The sequence below is a fragment of the Podarcis raffonei genome, chromosome 18 (genome assembly GCF_027172205.1).
Source record: "Podarcis raffonei isolate rPodRaf1 chromosome 18, rPodRaf1.pri, whole genome shotgun sequence".
NCBI lineage: Eukaryota > Metazoa > Chordata > Lepidosauria > Squamata > Lacertidae > Podarcis > Podarcis raffonei.
In genome coordinates, this window is record NC_070619.1 from 8,135,432 (window position 1) to 8,148,309 (window position 12,878).

A 12,878-nucleotide genomic window follows, 5' to 3' on the forward strand; every position below is an offset into this window, starting at 1 on the left:
CTGCACATGACCCGGAAGCTGCACGCCGGCTCCCTCGGCCAATAAAGCGAGATGAGCGCCGCAACCCCAGAGTCGGCCACGACTGGACCCAATGGTCAGGGGTCCCCTTTACCTTTACTAGATAAGCAAGAGAACTTTCCTTGTTGAGAGAACCAGGAGGCTGGTGATGCAAGACGTAGCTCTCAAAAGGTGCCTGCTTTTTACAGTGGTACCTCGGGTTACATACGCATCAGGTTACATACGCTTCAGGTTACAGACTCCACTAACCCAGAAATAGTGCCTCGGGTTAAGAACTTTGCCCCAGGATGAGAACAGAAATCGTTCTCTGGCAGGGCGGCGGCAGCAGGAGGCCCCATTAGCTAAAGTGGTGCTTTGGGTTAAGAACAGTTTCAGGTTAAGAGCAGACCTCCAGAACGAATTAAGTACTTAAGCTGAGGTACCACTGTATTTTTTAAATGAACTTCATCCACTTCTGCTCATCGTGGGATGAGTTCACGGAGGCCACAGCGGAACCCCCACCCACATAGGGATATCTCCAAATACCAGCTGCTCAGCAGAGGTGAACTTCCCCTCCTGCCATCACTTCTGCATCTGGGTGGTTGGAACATTGGGCAGGGTGGAAAACTGGCCTGGGCCGGCCAGGAGCCGCCCGCCGATTCTGAGGTTTCCCAGGCGCCGCCCGCAAACTTTCAAGGCTCTAGAAACTAGAAACGGCGACGCTATTATTAAATGAAAACAAGAGATTCAGATGAACTCTCGGTACTGAACAAGACTGCTCTGCCCCCACTTCCTGTGCTCGTGCACCTGCACAGCACCCTGGCAGGATAGCAACCTTCTGCAACGGCAGGGAAGATATAAAAAGGTAAAGGGACCCCTGACCATTAGGTCCAGTCGTGACCGAGTCTGGGGTTGCGGCGCTCATCTTGCTTTATTGGCTGAGGGAGCCGGTGTTCAGCTTCTGGGTCATGTGGCCAGCAGGACTAAGCCGCTTCTGGCGAACCAGAGCAGCGCACGGAAACACCATTTACCTTCCCGCCGGAGCAGTACCTATTTATCTACTTGCACTGGTGTGCTTTCGAACTGCCAGGTTGGCAGGAGCAGGGACCGAGCAACGGGAGCTCACCCCGTCATTGCGGGGATTCGAACCGCTGACCTTCTGATCGGCAAGTCCTAGGCTCTGTGGTTTAACCCACAGCGCCACCCGCGTCCCAGGGAAGATATAGGGCAGCGCAAAATAAAACCGCAGGGTGGTAGCCATGGTTAGAGGGCAGCTGCCTCCAAATTCCTCAAGGGCCGCCACATGGAAGGTGGGGGAAAAATCTGTTTTCTGCTGTTCCGGAAAGCAGGGCCTGAACCTGTCCATCGGGAGAGGCTGCCTCAAAGGCCAGGTTCAATCCATGCAGAACGCAGGATTGAAGCACATACAGCTGATGGGCGAGGGTTTCGATCCTGCGTGGTCACTCTCTCTCCTACTGGCCAGCTTTGGGCAAGTGGGCAGGCTGGTGGTCCAGTCACCAGAAGCTGGCCTGTGCAGACGCGGCAGCACGGAGATAAAGATCTGTCCCATCCAGCCAAACCCCCCCCCAAAAAAGTGCCCCGATCATGCAATTCAACCCACCATATATTATTTTGATCAGGGGTTGGAAAACTTTTTCAGCAGGGGGCCGGTCCACTGTCCCTCAGACCTTGTGGGGCGCCGGACTAAATTTTTTTTTGGGGGGGGGCACGGGGGTAATGAACAAATTCCTATGCCCCGCAAATAACAAAGGGATGCATTTTAAATAAAAGGACACGTTCTACTCATGTACAAACACCAGGCAGGCCCCAAAAACAACCCAGAGATGCTTTTTTTTTAAAAAAAGCACACATTCTACTCATGTAAAAACATGCTGATTACCGGACCGTCAGCAGGCTGGACTGAGAAGGCGATTGGGCAGGATCTGACCCCCGGACCTTCGTTTGCCTACCCATAGTTTTGATGAATCAATACGCTCCCGCAAAGTACCCCTGGGTTGTATTGATGTATTGATCTTTATTACGGCCATTGGCCCATCACACGACTGTTTCCCATACCAACATAATATACTTAAACCTCCAAATTTAAAACCTCCAAGACTTACAAAAACAGACAAGAACCAAAGCAAAACAAAAACAAAAGACCAACATCATACATTACAATAAATTTGTAACATAAACACCGCCCTCTACTCATAAATTTGTAGAAGACATCAATGGTGAAATCACCTAATTACATCCTAAAACATAGATCATAGTTTAAAGAGATTATCCGAGCCGCACAGGAGTCCGTTTCTCTTCTTTAGGGATAGGACGCTGATCAAGAATCTGGCAACCATGAGTGATCTTAGGGGGTCATCATCATTTAATAGATATCTCAGTTTGGCTTCATTCGTATCATCGGCAATTCCCTTTAGATATTGAGCAAGAAACTTGCTCCTGGCCGATGAGTGAAGTGCACAATCAAAAATTATGTGATGCAACGATTCCGGTGCCCCACAATTACAATCACATAAGAGCGATATCTGTCCATTGGAGAATCTATTTCTCAGCACGTTCGATGGGAAGGTGTTGAATCTTGCCTTTACAAAGGCATATCTATGAGCCGAAGAAGTTAAGGAATTCAAATAGTTTGGGAGCCTTAAGAGGGGTAATAAACCAAGGTTTAGAGGTGAGCAGGTACCATTGCCCAAGACCATTTTCTGCTGCAAGTCCATCTCCTCTAGTTTACAGGTTACTGTTCTTTTAGCTGGAACTATATCCTGCTCTAGTAATTTGGATGGGGAGATTCCCATTGCCGTAATTTTCAGTTGTAAATTTTTTACCCCTGGGTTGGATTTTGAGGTTCCCCAGGCACTTTGAGCACACTTTTGAGCTTCTCTTCACCTCCTTAGGAGCTCGAAGTCTGCTCCTTATCATCATCACGGCCCGCTAATAAAAATCAGTAGTTTGCAAAAGCCAGAGATTAAGTGCCCGGCTTTGCATTGCCATTGTCCTCTGTCCCCCCCCCCCAATGCAAGTGTTTATTTGTGTGTACACACTCATCTTAAAAGGACAGCATTTTAAAATGCAGAGACATCACCTTGCCAACAAAGGTCCGTATAGTAAAAGCTTTGGTTTTCCCAGTAGTAATGTATGGAAGTGAGAGCTGGGCCATCAAGAAGGCTGATCGCCAAAGAATTGATGCTTTTGAATTCTGGTGCTGGAGGAGACTCTTGAGAGTCCCATGGACTGCAAGAAGATCCAACCTCTCCATTCTGAAGGAAATCAGCCCTGAGTGCTCACTGGAAGGACAGATCCTGAAGCTGAGGCTCCAAGACTTTGGCCACCTCATGAGAAGAGAAGACTCCCTGGAAAAGACCCTGATGTTGGGAAAGATGGAGGGCACAAGGAGAAGGGGACAACAGAGGATGGGATGGTGGGACAGCTACCAGCATGAGTTTGACCAAACTGCGGGAGGCAGTGGAAGACAGGAGGGCCTGGCGTGCTCTGGTCTATGGGGTCATGAAGAGTCGGACACGACTAAACAACTAAACAACAACAACACACTCAAAGTTGTGCCATGCTATTTTGCAGCTGATGGAGAAAACTCAGAGATGGGGCAGTGGCAAAAATCACTTTGGGGTATGTGTTTGTGCCTCTCGGGGTGGGGGCTGCCGGGCATTTTAATGCCCCCCGCCAACCTTATAGACTTATTATTTCCTCTCCTCCCTTAGGAAGGGCATCTAATCTCTCTCTCTCTCTTTGCCAACTTCCCCTTCTGCAGAGGGAAAAAGTCCCTGGCTTCCAAGCAGGAGAGGTTTTTTAAAATTAAAAAAATCCCCCCGTTCTATTCTTATTCTGCCTTTTGGTTTCCAATAAGCAGAAGCTTCCGGGGTCCCTGTATTCAGACTTATCTCTTTTTTTAAAAAAAAAAAGACGCCTTTTTCAGCAAAGGTTTCGAAACAGAAAGTTGGCAGGAAGGAGGAAGGCAGATGAGAACCGAGAAGCTAAGCCGGGGGTGGGGGGGTGGGATCTGAAACACACATTGGGAACTTTCCTTATGACAGGGTTGGTTCTGGCAAGTGGAGGCACTATGCCTCCAGGCATGCAGGCAGAAAAGTTTGCAAGACTTTTTGTAGATAACGAAGTTTGGTTTCTCCCTCAGAAACATCCCACACAGAACCTATTCCCGCAAATGAAGCGATTTTCTCTTCTGAACCAATAACCAACACTTTATTGCTGGCTTCTTTTTTAAAAATCCTTGATGTATTTTTTATGAGAGCGCAACTTACAGATACGCAAACAGACACATAAATAAGGGGCATGCATAAGAACACAGAAAGCTGCTTTGTACAGAGACAGACCCAGGGGTAGGCAAACTAAGCTCGCTTCTGGCGAACCAGAGCAGCGCACGGAAACGCCGTTTACCTTCCCGCCGGAGCGGTACCTATTGATCTACTTGCGCTGGTGTGCTTTCGAACTGCTAGGTGGGCAGGAGCAGGGACAGAGCAACAGAAGCTCACCCCTTCACAGGGATTCGAACCGCTGACCTTTTCATTGGCAAGTCCAAGAGGCTCAGTGGTTTAGACTACAGTATTTTTAAAAATCTGTTTTGTTTTTTCTCTCACCTTGCATTTTATTGTTTTATTTACGCTACTCTTTATCTCTTGTTTGGATTAGATTGGTTTTGATTGTATCTCTATGGTGAAAACTTTCAATAAAAATATTTTTGAAACAAATAATAATAATAAACTTCACCGCAAAAAGAAAAGGTACCTAGAAATTCTGCTGTGGCGACTGCAACCTAGGTTTCAGGTGCTGTTTGTTGATTACCTGATATATCTGAGTTCATAATCATAATAATTATTTATTATTTATACCCCGCCCATCTGGCTGGGTTTCCCCAGCCACTCTGGGCGGCTTCCAACAAAACACTAAAATACAATAACCTATTAAACATTAAAAGCTTCCCTAAACAGGGCTGCCTTCAGATGTCTTCTAAAAGCCTGGTAGTTATTTTTCTCTTTGACATCTGATGGGAGGGCGTTCCACAGGGCGGGCGCCACTACCGAGAAGGCCCTCTGCCTGGTTCCCTGTAACTTGGCTTCTTGCAGGGAGGGAACCGCCAGAAGGCCCTCGGCGCTGGACCTCAGTGTCCGGGCAGAACGATGGGGGTGGAGACGCTCCTTCAGGTATACTGGACCGAGGCCGTTTAGGGCTTTAAAGGTCAGCACCAACACTTTGAATTGTGCTTGGAAACATACTGGGAGCCAGTGTAGTTCTTGTTTACCTGGTTCCCTGTAACTTGGCTTCTCGCAGGGAGGGAACCGCCAGAAGGCCCTCGGCGCTGGACCTCAGTGTCCGGGCAAAACTATGGAGGCCATGCCTAAAATGACCTTGCGAGGTAGATGAACCGACTGGCTGTCTCTCTCTCTCTGCCATACCTGAAGAACGCCACTGCAGACTGAATCTGGGACCTTCTGCATGCAAAGTTGCTCTACCGCATACCCACCCAAGGCAGGCTCATAAACCGTTTTGTCTTCTGGACTAGAAACTTCCGCAGACTTATTTCCGATTGCCAGGTCTACAGGACGCTGTGCCGGCAGGGGCACCTGACTGCCACCGCCCCATCCAATGTCCCGAGGGCTCTGCCAGCTCTAAAGGGACTTGGGGGTTCTCTCTGCTTGGATTCCCCCCCGCCCCGCCCCACGAGACACTCTGGTAGACCTGGGAACAGACTGGAGCCTGTTCCCCCATGACATCAGCGTACGGTTTTATTTCTCCGCCTAAGGCGGAACGACGGGGCGGCGCTTTTAAAAGGCTGTCCCTGCAGGGAGGTTGGTTTCCCATGGTTTCCACAACTCCCTCCTGCTCCCCCAAGAGAGCTGCACTGCTGCAGGCGCAGAAAAGCTGGAGAGGCGAACGGAGGGGAGGGGGAGAACCAAGGCACCCTTCTCTGCCCCTCCACGCAAAACGATTGCATGGTCCCCGGTGGTTCTACGCCCCTGCGCTGAATTTGCACCCATGAGGACTAGTGGCTTATTTAAAAGCTAAGGAGCCTGCGGAAATCACCTCTTTCCGTGCCTACCCCTGCCCCCGCCACAGCAAAACCAGCTGATGAGCTTGGGCAACCCGGCGCCAGGTTGGGAGTTGTAGTACGAAACTTATGGAAGGCGCAAGGTTGCCGGAAACGGTTTTATGTTAGGATACGGGCAGCATCCTATGCACTGGGCCAAGGGATCTTAAGAACGTGGAAACAGACCCCCCCTCACCCCACACCTTCCAGGATCTGGCCAGTGTTAGAAACTCAGATATATAAGCTCAGCGCCAAATGGCTCATTGGATCAGGGTTACAGTTGCCAAAACAGAATGCCCAGGTGTCATTTTGGGGCACTTCTCGTTTCCCAAATGATGGACTGGCTGTGGTTGATTCTCAGTTAAACGTCTGGCTAGTTCAGAGGACGGAAGCAAGAGCTGGACCATAAAGAAGGCTGATCGCCGAAGAATGGATGCTTTTGAATTCTGGTGTTGGAGGAGACTCTTGAGAGTCCCATGGACTGCGAGAAGATCAAACCTCTCCATTCTGAAGGAAATCAGCCCTGAGTGCTCACTGGAAGGACAGATCCTGAAGCTGAGGCTCCAATACTTTGGCCACCTCATGAGAAGAGAAGACTCCCTGGAAAAGACCCTGATGTTGGGAAAGATGGAGGGCACAAGGAGAAGGGGACGGCAGAGGACGAGATGGTGGGACAGTGTTCTCAAAGCTACCAGCATGAGTTTGACCAAACTGCGGGAGGCAGTGGAAGACAGGAGGGCCTGGCGTGCTCTGGTCCAGGGGGTCACGAAGAGGCGGACACGACTAAACAACAAAAAGTTCAGAGGACAAACTTGAGCTAGGTCAAGAGCTTTGAGAGTGACCGTCTGGTTTTCCTTGTGGACTAGTAACTTGCGCGCTAGGGTTGTGAGGCGGAACAGGCCCTCTTCCCCCTCCGTGTGCGCTTCCAAGGTGCTGCTGATGCCACAAGGCGGAGAAGGAAGGAAGGAAAGAAGGAAAAGAGACAGTATCAGGAAGGAAAAGGAGAGTCCCTACGAAGCTGGGAGAAGGTCTCTCCTTGCCTCCCGCCAGCTCTAATGAGAGAAAGAGAGAGTCGAAATATCCAAGCGGCTTTGCGGGGTGTGCCAAAGGAAGAACCCAAAGGAAGGCAAGCTTGGCTGAGGTCAGAAGGCAAGCCGAGAGCTCACAGCTAATAGGCGCCGGGGCGGTAATTAGCTGGGGGGTGGTACCTCCCCATGCAGACACTGCTGGAAAAATAATACCCAGGGAAACTGCTCTGAGATCCCTTTACCAACCTGAAGATCCTGCCAGAAATATATACATAGTTTTATTAATTTCCAGTACCTAGCAATTGCAATAGAGAGAAAAATACAAAAGCAAAACCCCCAACACTCCCCGGCGGATCAATCCAGTTAAGTTTGCCAAATGGACTACGCCGAAATGTCCAAAACTTACAGGAAGAACTAGAAACCAGGAAATATCAATTCTTTTAATAAAGAAAAGGGGAAGTATACAATGTATTCGATAAAGCCCGGCAAACGACTAAATTCACTAGCAGCAGGACTGATTTGGAACTCGCAGCCAAAATCTACGTCAAGCGATATTAAGGGATTTATTCATCACTGGAATTAGAAAGGAGATGTAGCGTGGAAATTGGAACGCAAGGAAGCACAGAAAGGGGGAGGGAAGTCAAAGGCGGTATTTGCGTTTTTTGAAAACTGGATGTTTGCAAAAGTGACAATTTTGGCAGCTTGCCAGGAAAGTTTGCAGGAAAGTGTTTTCACAAAAGGATAGCCCATTTCAACAAAACAGTCTACACATTGTTCGCATTATGCAATGGATATGATCTCTTCGATAATTTTTCTTATAACAGCGGGAGACCATACATTCTGTTTCCAACGAGAGATACACAGAGGTCCCTTTCCGATTCGGAGCTGCTACTAAAATAAAATTAATTAGTTTTTTATAACTAAAGTCAGATTGCTCTTCTTAAAAAATAGTTAACAATCTCAAACTTTGGTACGTTGCACATGTTGATATTAAAGGTTATTCCGGTGAGCACTCTCTGCCAGAAGGCCTTTATATGTTCACGTTTTATTGATGGATGGATGGACTGATTGATTGATTGATTGAATTTATATACAGCCCTATACCCCCAAGGCTTTCAGGGCAGTTCCACCACATGTGAAATAATGTACCTATAACTATTGAAGCCTCTGCAGAACAGCGGTGGGATAGTTTTATCAACACAGGTACACTGTAATGGTGTCAAATGCCATCAACGTAGTAACTTAAATATATTTCCCCGTATCCGAGTTGATACCAAACCACCTAAGGCTCTGCGTGCAAAAGATGGCAATTCTCGAAACCACCCTGGCACCCGTCCGGTTGCCAGAGACAGTTTAAGCAAGGAGCAGCCCTGCCCGAACAAAAGCTTTTTAGACAGCTGGTTCTTAGAAGCAAGGGTGAAAGCAGAAATCAAATCTCAAAAGGCGCTTTTTGCACCCGGTGTCTCCGAAATCTGGAGGTGCATGCCTGGAGATCTTTGGATCTGTTTTTACACTCTGAAACCCCATCCTGTAAGAATTCCACCCGTTCTATTTTCTCAGCAGCATCAGAAAGAATTTCAGGAACCAAAAAGTCGTACTGGAAAATACGCCTTTCAAGCAATCTGGCCCAAGAATGGCAACTAAGCCATTCTGTTTTGGTGACTCTTAACCCTGGTGAGACATGGGTGGCGCTGTGGGTTAAACCACAGAGCCTAGGACTTGCCGATCAGAAGGTCGCGGTTCGAATCCCAGCAATGACGGGGTGAGCTCCCATTGCGTGGTCCCAGCTCCTGCCCACCTAGCAGTTCAAAAGCACGTCAAAGTGCAAGTAGATAAATAGGTACTGCTCCGGGGGGAAGGTAAACAGCGTTTCCGTGCGCTGCTCTGGTTCGCCAGAAGCGGCTTAGTCCTGCTGGCCACATGACCCGGAAGCTGTACGCCGGCTCCCTCGGCCAATAAAGCGAGATGAGCGCCGCAACCCCAGAGTCGGCCACGACTGGACCTAATCGTCAGGGGTCCCTTTACCTTTACAAAGCCCTTAACAGCTTGGGACCAGTTCGCTTGCAAATATCACCTTACGATAAACACCCTCTCAACTGCTCTGAGGTTCCGCATAATGTTCACTCCACAACAGTAATAAATACAATGTGCATTTTAGTGTGACGAAGCCCTTACTCTTTTCAGCACCTGCCAAAAAGCATTTTTCGTTTAAGCAAGCCTGCCCTGACATGCAGAATTCAGGTGTTGGGTTTAATCTGCTTTTACATTTATGGCTTATTTTATCTTTCAAGTGTTTTTAAAGAGTTGTTTCTGCTGATCGCTTCATTGTTTTGTTCTCTCTGTGAACTGCCCTGAGCTTTTCTTCCCCTGTTCTCTCTTTACTACCAAACGGTGCGTACATTTTTATAAAATATGGGCACACATACAGAGTAAACCGTGTGTCTGAATACAGAACGCACGCTGTCCGGCTGCAGGACTGGGCTGCAGGGAGGGTTTTATACTGACTCTCTCTGCGTGGCACCTTAAACCTAGGCTGCGGTCACCACAATGGAATGTCTGTTCGCCAGGGGGTAGGAATAGATGACCCATGGTATCCCACTCCAATGCTACAATCTCATCGTTCAACAGCAGCTCGCTCTTGTAGCAATTCACTTGTCCCAGTATGCAAGAAGGGAAAAACACACAGTGGAAATGGAAATAGAAGGTCGGTGGTTCGAATCCCCGCGACAGGGTGAGCTCCCGTTGCTCAGTCCCTGCTCCTGCCAACCTAGCAATTCGAAAGCACCTCAAAGTGCAAGCAGTTAAATAGGCACCGCACCGGCGGGAAGGTAAACGGCATTTCTGTGCGCTGCTCTGGTTCGCCAGAAGCGGCTTAGTCATGCTGGCCACATGACCCGGAAGCTGTACGCCGGCTCCCTCAGCCAGTAAAGCGAGATGAGCGCCGCAACCCCAGAGTCAGCCATGACTGGACCTAATGGTCAGGGGTCCCTTTACCTTTACCTTTACCTTTACCGGCCACTTGCCCGATGTCTCCTCCACCATCTGGAGACGCATGCCTGGGGATTCTTAGATCTTGGCTGTTTTCACACACCAGCAACACATCCTGCAGAATTCTACCCGTAAAATATATCTGCACAATGGATTTCAGGAACCAAGTTGTATGGAGAAATACAGTGGTACCTCGGGTTAAGTACTTAATTTGTTGCGGAGGTCCATTCTTAACTTGAAACTGTTCTTAACCTGAAGCACCACTTTAGCTAATGGGGCCTCCTGCTGCTGCCGCGCCGCTGGAGCACGATTTCTTTTCTTATCCTGAAGCAAAGTTCTTAACCTGAAGCACTCTTTCTGGGTTAGCGGAGTCTGTAACCTGAAGCGTATGTAACCTGAAGCGTATGTAACTCGAGGTACCACTGTACCACCTGGCTCCCAAAATGGCAACCAGGCATTCCGTTTCGGCCACTGCAACTCTGGTTTAAGGAGCTATTTGGCGCCTAGCTTATATACCTGAGTTTCTAACACTGTACCCAAGAAAGTTTGCCCTTTTACGGCATTTACAGTCTTGTCGTTTACTGTGTCTATATGCCACCTTCCCCGGGCAGCTAAAAGGGACTTACAAAGTTCCCGCCCTGCCCATTTTACCCTGCGAGGGAGACTAGGCCGAGCGTTTTGCAAGTGTCCCAAGTTCACCCGGCGAGCATCACGGCCAGCGAGTGGCAATCTGAACCCTGGCCTCTGCCAGGTCCCAGTCCGCCACTGCGCCACATGATGTCCTGAGCAAAACATGAGAACAACTGGATCTCATCCAACTCCAGTTCTTCGGTCCTATTTCTTTGCCCCAAGGCACACCCCATAATGGCGCTGGGTTCGTGATACGCGGTGGTTTTAAAAACCCCAAGGCAGGAAGGGGAACGCCCCCCCACCACCACCCAAAACCCGACGGCCTGCAGAACTTTCTTTATGTACGCTACAGCAGCAGCAAGAATACTTATTGCAAAGTATTGGAAGACACAAGAATTACCCACCTTGGAAGAATGGCAGATGCAAGTAATTGACTATATGGAAATGGCTGAGATGACTGGCAGAATCCGAGACCAGGGAGAAGAGTTGGTGGAAGAAGATTGGAGGAAATTTAAAACTTATTTACAGAAGTATTGTAAAATGTATGAGTGCTGATGACATTGAAATAAAATGAAGGGGTTCTAGTAATAAGAGATAAAAATTATAAATTATAAATTTGGGAGGTAAAATATATAAGGACAAAGTAGTAGGATACGAATTTGCTGAACTAATTGTTAAAAAGGGATATAAAAATGGAGGCGTGAGGAAGTCAGGAAAATAAGTTAATTGAAGATGAATAATTAGAAAAGAGTGATTTGTGTTTTTCTTATTTTATGTTTTGTGTGTTGATTGTTCTTTTTTCCCCTTGTTAAATGTTTGTATTTTATGTATTGTGAAAGTTTGTATTGTTGTGTTTTATATTTTCTCTGTGTTTTTATTGTTCTGCTTTTCTATTGTTAAACTTAATAAAATATTATTAAAAAAAACAACAACAAAACCAAACAAAACAAAAAACAAAAACCCGACGGCCTGCAATACGCACTGCCGGCCTTCCCGCTTACTAAAGTCTCCGGGAACGCTTAGAAACCAGAAACCCACTTCCTTGCTCAACTTTCTCCCGCCCCCCACTTCTCCCTGTTTGTTATTACAAAGCTCAGCTGTGAAAGCCAGGTTGTTATTGCAGGATTTGCACAGACAGAGTTGCAGCCCAGCGCTTGAGGCTAATTCCGAGAAAGAGACTGCGAAAGAACGGAGGCGGGGGACGCACACACACAAGCATGCATACACAAGACACAAACCTACACATGGCAAGAGCCCCCAAACTCAACAACTGCCCAATCAGGGGGGATATAAATCAATGATTAAAAATTTTAATCGGCTTTTTATTTTATTTTAATCGGATTTTTAAAATACAGTGGCACCTCGGGTTACATACGCTTCAGGTTACAGACTCCGCTAACCCAGAAACAGTGCTTCGGGTTAAGAACTTTGCTTCAGGATAAGAACAGAAATCGTGCTCCGGCAGCAGCGGGAGGCCCCATTAGCTAAAGTGGTGCTTCTGGTTAAGAACAGTTTCAGGTTAAGTACAGACCTCCGGAACGAATTAAGTACTTAACCCGAGGTACCACTGTAAAATGCTTTTGGAGGGGAAATCTTTCTAAAGATAGTTTTCTATTTAAGTTACATCATAGTCCAGGCTTCCTCAACCTCGGCCCTCCAGATGTTTTGAGACTACAATTCCCATCATCCCTGACCACTGGTCCTGCTAGCTAGGGATCGTGGGAGTTGTAGGCCAAAAACATCTGGAGGGCCGAGGTTGAGGAAGCCTATTATGGTCCAAAGCATGCGTAGGCAAACTACGGCCCGGGGGCCGGATCCAGCCCAATCGCCTTCTAATTCCAGCCCGCGGACGGTCCGGGAATCTGTGTGTTTTTACACGAGTAGAATGTGTCCTTTTATTTAAAATGCATCTCTGGGTTATTTGTGGGGCATAGGAATTCGTTCACCCCCCCAAAAAAAAATATAATCCGGCCCCCACAAGGTCTGAGGGACAGTGGACTGGCCCCCTGCTGAAAAAGTTTGCTGACCCCTGGTCCAAAGGCTATTATCAGGAAATAAGGATTTGTTTTAAGTTTTTCCTGTGTGCTAAAACTCAGTCTAAGTTTGGTTTTTTTAAAAATCGTTTAACCACAGCAGTTAGCAAACATGGTATACATATT

The 12,878-nt window shown here is 47.8% G+C and overlaps 1 protein-coding gene across 2 annotated transcripts in view; it reads right to left on the minus strand.

Moving 5' to 3' along the window:
* ELL (elongation factor for RNA polymerase II) overlaps positions 1-12,878 on the minus strand; it is a 53,654-nt gene that overhangs the window by 26,563 nt on the left and 14,213 nt on the right. The window lies entirely within an intron of this gene.